An 8,770-nucleotide genomic window follows, 5' to 3' on the forward strand; every position below is an offset into this window, starting at 1 on the left:
GCATCTTCATAAGAATACCCAAAATAGTTGGGTATACCTCCTATTTCAGATCTGGAAGCAAAAGTAATTGCTTCTAGAAACGAGTCCTTTCTCGAGGAAAAGTTTCTCTCGAAAGAATTGAGTGGGAGGATGGTGGAGACTTGATGAGGTTATTGAACCATAACTTCAACTAGTGTGTAGCAGGGCACAGGAAGTTGTTCCTGTGGCACCTACACCAATTGAAGTGGAAGCTTATGATAATGATCATGAAACTTCGGATCAAGTCACTACCAAACCTCGTAGGACGACGAGGATGCGTACTACTTCAGAGTAATGCGTAATCCTATCTAAGTCATGTTGTTAGACAACGATGAACCTATGAGCTGTGGAGAAGCGATGGTGGGCCCGGATTCCGACGAATGGCTCGAGGCCATGAAATCCGAGATAGAATCCATGTGTCAGAACAAAGCATGGACTTTGGTGAACTTGCCCGATGATCGGCAAGCCATTGAGATAAATGGATCTTTAAGAAGAAGACGGACATGGACGGTAATGTTACCGTCTATGAAGCTCGACTTGTGGCAAAGAGTATTTTCACTAGTTCAAGGAGTTGACTACGATGAGATTTTCTCATCCGTAGCGATGCTTAAGTCCGCCGGAATCATGTTAGCATTAGCTGCATTTATGAAATCTGGCAGATGGATGTCAAAAACAAGTTTCCTTACCAGTTTTCGTAAGGAAAGGTTGTATGTGATACAATCAGAAAGGTTTTGTCGATCCTAAGGATGCTAAAAGGTATGCTAGCTCCAGCGATCCTTCCATGGACTAGAGCAAGCATCTCGGAGTCAGAATATACGCTTTGATGGAGTGATCAAAGTTTTTTGGGTTTATACAAAGTTTGTTGGAAACTTGTATTTACAATAAAGTGAGTGGGAGCGCTACAACATTTCTGATAAGTATATGTGAATGACATATTGTTGATCCGAAATGATGTAAAATTTCTGGAAAGCATAAAGGGTTGTTTGAAAGGAGTTTTTCAAAAGAAGACCTGGATAAAGCTGCTTACATATTGGGCATCAAGATCTATAGAGATAGATCAAGACGCCTGATGACACTTTCAAAGAACGCACACCTTGACATGATTTTGAAAGAGTTCAAAATAGATCAGCAAAGAAGGAGTTCTTGGCTGTGTTACAAGGTGTGAGTATTGAGTAAGACTCAAGACCTGACCACAGCAGAAGAGAGAGAAAGGACGAAGGTCGTCCCCTATGCTTTAGACGTAGGCTCTACAGTATGTTATGCTGTGTACCGCACATGAAGTGTGCCTTGCCATGAGTTGGTCAAGGGGTACAACAGTGATCCGGGAATGGATCACATGACAGCGGTCGAACTTATCCTCAGTATCTAGTGGACTAAGGAATTTTCTCGATTATGGAGGTGAAAAGGAGTTCGTCGTAAAGGGTTACGTCGATGCGAACTTTGACACTAATCCGGATGACTCTGAGTAGTAGACCGGATTCGTATAGTAGAGCAGTTATTTGAAATGGCTCCAAGTAGCGCGTGGTAGCATCCACAAGATGACATAGATATTCGTAAAGCACACACGGATCTGAAAGGTTCAGACCCGTTGACTAATAACCTCTCTCACAAGCATAACATGATCAAACCAGAACTCATTGAGTGTTAATCACATAGTGATGTGAACTAGATTGTTGACTCTAGTAAACTCTTTGGATGTTGGTCACATGGTGATGTGACCTGTGAGTGTTAATCACATGGTGATGTGAACTAGATTATTGACTCTAGTGCAAGTGGGAGACTGTTGGAAATATGCCCTAGAGGCAATAATAAATTGGTTATTATTATATTTCCTTGTTCATGATAATCGTTTATTATCCATGCTAGAATTGTATTGATAGGAAACTCAGATACATGTGTGGATACATAGACAACACCATGTCCCTAGTAAGCCTCTAGTTGACTAGCTCGTTGATCAATAGATGGTTACGGTTTCCTGACCATGGACATTGGATGTCGTTGATAACGGGATCACATCATTAGGAGAATGACGTGATGGACAAGACCCAATCCTAAGCCTAGCACAAGATCGTGTAGTTCGTTTGCTAAGAGCTTTTCTAATGTCAAGTATCATTTCCTTAGACCATGAGATTGTGCAACTCCCGGATACCGTAGGAATGCTTTGGGTGTACCAAACGTCACAACGTAACTGGGTGGCTATAAAGGTACACTACAGGTATCTCCGAAAGTGTCTGTTGGGTTGGCACGAATCGAGACTGGGATTTGTCACTCCGTGTAAACGGAGAGGTATCTCTGGGCCCACTCGGTAGGACATCATCATAATGTGCACAATGTGACCAAGGAGTTGATCACGGGATGATGTGTTACGGAACGAGTAAAGAGACTTGCCGGTAACGAGATTGAACAAGGTATCGGGATACCGACGATCGAATCTCGGGCAAGTAACATACCGATTGACAAAGGGAATTGTATACGGGATTGATTGAATCCTCGACATCGTGGTTCATCCGATGAGATCATCGAGGAGCATGTGGGAGCCAACATGGGTATCCAGATCCCGCTGTTGGTTATTAACCGGAGAGTCGTCTCGGTCATGTCTGCGTGTCTCCCGAACCCGTAGGGTCTACACACTTAAGGTTCGGTGACGCTAGGGTTGTAGAGATATTAATATGCGGTAACCCGAAAGTTGTTCGGAGTCCCGGATGAGATCCCGGACATCACGAGGAGTTCCGGAATGGTCCGGAGGTAAAGATTTATATATGGGAAATCTTGTTTTGGTCGCCGGAAAAGTTTCGCGCATTATCGGTATTGTACCGGGAGTGCCGAAAGGGGTCCGGGGGTCCACCAAGGGGTCCACCTGTCCCGGGGGGCCACATGGGCTGTGGGGTGTGCGCCTTGGCCTATATGGGCCAAGGGAACCAGCCCCAAGAGGCCCATGCGCCAAGAGATAAGATAAAGGGAGAGTCCTAAAGGGGGAAGGCACCTCCTAGGTGCCTTGGGGAGGATGGACTCCTCCCTGGCCGCACCCTTCCTTGGAGGAAGGGCCAAGGCTGCGCCCCCCTCTCCCTTGGCCCTATATATAGTGGGGGGGAGGGAGGGCAGCAGATGCTAAGCCCTGGCGCCTCCCTCTCCCTCCCGTGACACATCTCCCTCCTCCCGCAGCGCTTGGCGAAGCCCTGTTGGAATCCTGCTACTTCCACCACCATGCCGTCGTGCTGCTGGATCTCCATCAATCTCTCCTCCCCCCTTGCTGGATCAAGAAGGAGGAGACGTCGCTGCTCCGTACGTGTGTTGAACGCGGAGGTGCCGTCCGTTCGGCGCTAGGATCATCGGTGATTTGGATCACGACGAGTACGACTCCATCAACCCCGTTCTCTTGAACGCTTCCGCTCGCGATCTACAAGGGTATGTAGATGCACTCCTTCCCTCTCATTGCTAGTAAACTCCATAGATTGATCTTGGTGATGCGTAGAAAATTTTGAATTTCTGCTACGTTCCCCGACACCATTGCTACAATGTGTTGAAGGATGAAGAGAAATGGAAGCCACGTGATATGACAAAGAGGAGAGCAAGAAAAGCAAGGCAACTATTGATTTGGATGATGATGATGAGGAGGAGGCATCAAGTGATGGAGGCAAGAAAAGCCCTACACGAATTTGTGGCACAAACCGGGACTAAAGGGCCTCGTGGGGCACAAACCGGTACTAAAGGGCTAACCTTTAGTGTTACTAAATTCTAAAAGGAAAAAAGTTATGCTCAAATTTCAGTTTTTTTAATGTTGGTCAAACTGTTGTCAAACTACTTATTCAAGAAATATTAGTGTTACTAAATAATTATTCAAGAATATCGGTGTTACTAAATAATTATTTCAGTTTTTTGAATTTTGGTCAAATCTGGTCAAACTACTTATTCAAGAAATATTATTGTTACTAAATTTTTTTTTAGAATAATAGTTTCAAACTCAAACGGTGAAACGTGTGACTTCATGCTCAAGCTAAACTCCTGAGGGTTAATAGGATTGACAGCTTACTACTGTCAGAAAAACAACAAGTGGAGACTTGGAAACTAGGGGGGATAGAACTCGGAAGTTAAGCTTGCTCAGGCTGGAGTAGTGAGAGGATGGGTGACCGGACGGAAGTTAGACGATTTGGAATGAGTGATCCACACTTGAGCAGTTATGAGGGGTGATTAGAGACTAAATCGTCAAATAATTCAGAAAATTAAAAATCGGAAAAAAAATCATTTTTTCAATTTTTTTTAAAAAAACCTACTACCGACCCAGCGCTGGCTCGTGCCACGTGGTGGCCCTTTAGTTGCGGTTCGTGCTGAACCGGTACTAAAGGGGGGGGGGGCTTTAGTCCCCACACTTCAGTGTCGGTTACAGAACCGACACTAAAGGGCCTTACGAACCGGTGCTAAAGCCCGGTTCTGCACTAGTGATTGTTGGAATGGGAGAAGTACTTGTTCTTCATGGACGCATCTACACTCGATGATAGGCAAAAGGAGTACATCAATCTTTCCCGTGAAGAAGTCTTGGTCTAAAAAGTGCCATGGCCACGGGAGGCATGGGAGCAACCATGGGAGGCATGGGAGGCTTCGGAGGCATGGGTTGCTTTCGGGGCTACCATGGGAGGCATGGGAGCACCGACGGGAGGCATGGGAGCACCTATGGGAGGCAAGGGTGGCTTCGGAGCAACCATGAGCGGTATGGGAGGCTTCAGAGCTACCATGGGAGGCATTGGTGGCTTAGCAGCTACCATGGGCAGCACGGGAGGCACGAGCTTTGGCTCTCTCAAGAGAGGCATGGGAGCACCTCCGGGTGACATTGGTGGACACATGTCTTTCGGTGTGCCTCACATACCTTTGCATGATGCCGTTGGAGATCTTGCGAACACCATTCGAGCTCCCAATGACGATGCGGCGCGCGACAATGAAGAGGAGGGGGAAGAATCGTCTTCGGATGAGGAAGAATCGGAGGAAGAAGAAGACGACGATGATGTGGCATGATTGTTGATGTGCCATTTGTTCATGTGAATTATTATGTGTCATAAACTTGGGTGATTTTAAACTATGTTGTGCAATTGAACTATGATATGTCTTTATTTTGCACATTTGTTTAATGTTTGAAACATCATCATGTTGTCAAAATGGACATGTAAAATCATATTTGTAAGTGCCACCTGCTCACGCGCGCTGTAAATTAGCAGGCCTGCTGGAGCTGCTCACGCGGGTCATATTTTGCCGCGGCTGCTGGAGCCAGCTACTTCATTCGCGCCAAAAACCGTTATTTTGACGTTGTAAAAAGGTTTTAGCGTGCCACGCGGTTGCGCGCATGTTGAAGATGCTCTTATATACAACAAATAAAATTAAGTAGATCTACTTGTGTTGTTGGGGCTACACACTACGTACGTTCGATCCCCAAAATTTCCGCACCCCAAAACCTTTTCTCCTGATCAAGATCAATCGCAAATCCATGAATCTGGGATCGGGGCCTAGGGTCGACTCGCAGGCGTCGCCGCGATCTGCAGCTGGGGCAGACCGCATCAGCGCCCTCCCCGACGATCTGCTCCTCCAGCCGGTGGAACGGCCTCTGGACCCGCCTCCCGTCGCTCCTCTTCCGCGGTGTCGCCTTGCCCTCCCTCGAACCGGCACTCGACTGCGTGGCCTCGGCCAACGCGGTGTCCCTCCTCGATATCCGCGTCCCCCATCGAGACTGGTCGCCCGGCAGGGCGGCGCCGCGCGGTAGCGTCTCCTTGTTGCTGTGCGCCGCCGCACGGCTCTCCCCGGAGTAGCTCATCCTCGCCCTCCCGTGGGACGCGGCCGCGCCGCACGAGATGGTCGAGCTGCCGCGCTTCCAGCGCGCCACCTCCATCTCGCTCTCCGCGTGCTCTTTCGTGATCCTCCACGCGCCGGCCATGGACGAACTCTCGGCGCTTACAGCACTCATACTCTCCGGCTGCACCGGCGACGCCCTCGAAGACCTGGTCCCCCGCTGCCCGCGCCTGCGCGTGCTCAGGTTCTTGTCCGGCACAGTCGCCTTCTATGATCTATACTGGCATCACCCTCAACCCTATCACGGTCCGCTCGCCGTCGCTGCAGGAGCTCGTGCTCGAGGTGGAGAGCCAAACGTGCGTACGCGGCTTCATGGTCGCAGCACCCATGCTGGAGCAACTAACCGTGTCCGCCCGCGTGAGAGACGACCTCAGCGTCTCCGTCCTGGCGCCAATATATGGCGATGTCTCATGGCACTGCCGTTACCGCAGCAAGTCCATGGGGATGGGAGGCTGGGCGCTTGAGAGAGTGAGCTTGGTGATGTCGCCGACGGCGAGACGACAAGCTCCACTACTGCAGATACAAGTTTTCAAGGTTTATTTGTCACCTCTTTAGTCCCTTGTATATACATTGACACCGAGTTTTATGATGGATGGAACTATTCGCTAGAATCTCTCTGCACTTGTGCAGCATAGGTACCTTTTCTCGGATTGGTTGTGGATGCAAAATAACTTAGCATATACACCAATATGTTATTCTTAGGACAAAGTGAATTGCCAAAAGTATTGCGGCTGCGAGCCTAATGACTGGACAGGCCAAACTATCACCTTGACGGAGTTTGAAGAAGTGGAAATCGACGGTTTTCAAGGAGACAACTACGAGTTTGACTTCCTGGAACATCTATTAAGATGTGCGCCGATGCTTAAAAGAGTGATCCTAAAATGGTCAGGATGAGGACACGCGAAGTAACGCAAAAGTTCACGACTTCTCCATGGTGCATCCTTCTGTGGAATGCCACTATGCTGTATCTTCCGATCATGTATCTGTGGCTCCTAGCTAACTTCTTGGAATTTTTTGTAGTTCCATCAAACTAAACATTTGTCGTATAATCTGTTGACCGCTCTTGTCATATAATACTACAAAATATAGTTTTGCATAATTGTACGCTACTGTGGAGCCCTAGCAATGCAGTTTTGTGTCCCTAAATTTTGGATAACACGGAGCTTTAGTCATTCCGTACTCTTTCCAATGCATTTGATTGTTGGACATTTCACCCAAAAATTCTCTCAAGTTTTATAGCAGTGCACTCTAGCATTATAGTAACAAGTATTTTGTACATCCAAAATGAGGAAATATTGACTATCATACACCACAACCACATTACATGAAGGTTGGTTGTGAACCTCACTGAATTTCGCCACCGATGATCCTACCGATAATGAATGATCCTTTACTTTGGTCAGGAAAGAAATGCCTATGATGCATGAAACCTCAACCTCCTAAGGTATGTTACCCAACATTTACAGACTTGTGCACATGATGATATATGTTCACTCCAAATTTTCTTTTTGATACTAATTTGATCAGCCAATGTTAGGAATATATTGTTCCATCATGAGTTCCATTGCAAACATGCAACCCACTTTGAAGACTGGCATGAAATTACAATAAACAGTTATATTCATATTTATTTATGTATATTACGAAGAATTTATTCACCTGATCTTACAGTGTTCTGTTCTGGGTTATTACTTACTAACTGGAGTACCTCATGTGTTCCTAAAGTAAATCTTACATGGAACAATTTATTTCAGAATAGTTTACCTTCTCCTATTTTCTATATTCACGTGAAGTTTAGCCTTTGTGTGGTAATTGTATATAGTGTTAGCCTATAAGAACTTATTTCAATGAACCTCATAGATTTTCCCGGCAAAAAATCATCTGCATTAGCATCCCCCTAGAAAGAAGAGAAATTACTATGGGTCTGAAGGATATCAGTCATCCTTGCAATTTTATGACATGGAGCAGAATGGGGTAATTTTAGGAGACTGAGGAGCCGCAAACCCATCAACTGGATATAAGTAAAAAGAAAACAGGTTCAACATTTTTTATAGGCATATATATGATTTGTTGTGGCTGTTGATAGACATTATTTTGAATACTACCAAGGATAAGCTGGATTGCCGGAAAATGCTATTTCGGTCAGAAAATAATACAAGTTGCCAGCTAATCTGTTTGTACCCTTCAGTAAGCAATCTGCAACTACAAGTGTTACTTTCACATTTCAGACTTGGTAGTGTGTACATATTTTCTTCCTTCTGCACACTAGAAGGATGCAAAATCACCTTTTACCTATTTTAAAATAAAAATGTGCAGTATGATACTTCTACCATACATAGGATGCTTTGTTGGAAGCAATGGTGTTTGCTAAGCTAGTGTCATGGTCATGTAGAAACATCACCTTCTAGACCAAAGGCGTGGTTTGCCTTTCAAGAACTATACAACAACTTTTGTATGCACTTTTTTACAACAACAAAAAAATCTATAGTTGAGATTTCTTTGTGCAAGGTATCTGATATCCATCATGTATTCTCTTTGGCCGTGCTTATGCACTCAAAAAAATAGGGCCATGTAGAAGTTCACTCTTGATTTTAGTCTTCTTTTCTGAAAGAGTTTAACTATGTTGTTTATACAATCCTTGGAGCAAGAACAAACTCAACAAGGGCAATCAAACAAGTTCAAAGATCGTGGAGTAGCACAGGTCCTCAACTCAGCTCCCTGGGCATTTGAGGAGGTACCAATGTTTGAACGAACAACAAGGTCATGTCGAGGTCGCATGAAGTCGCCTGTTGGAATTTATGACGTTGTGCAATTGGATTAAAAAAGTGATAGCTGTATGCCGATTTGTGAGTTATCATGGTATCCTCGGTTTTGAACATCAGTTGTAAACATAAATACATAATGATCTACCACCGGTGTT

Source organism: Aegilops tauschii, chromosome 7 (assembly GCF_002575655.3).
Source record: "Aegilops tauschii subsp. strangulata cultivar AL8/78 chromosome 7, Aet v6.0, whole genome shotgun sequence".
NCBI lineage: Eukaryota > Viridiplantae > Streptophyta > Magnoliopsida > Poales > Poaceae > Aegilops > Aegilops tauschii.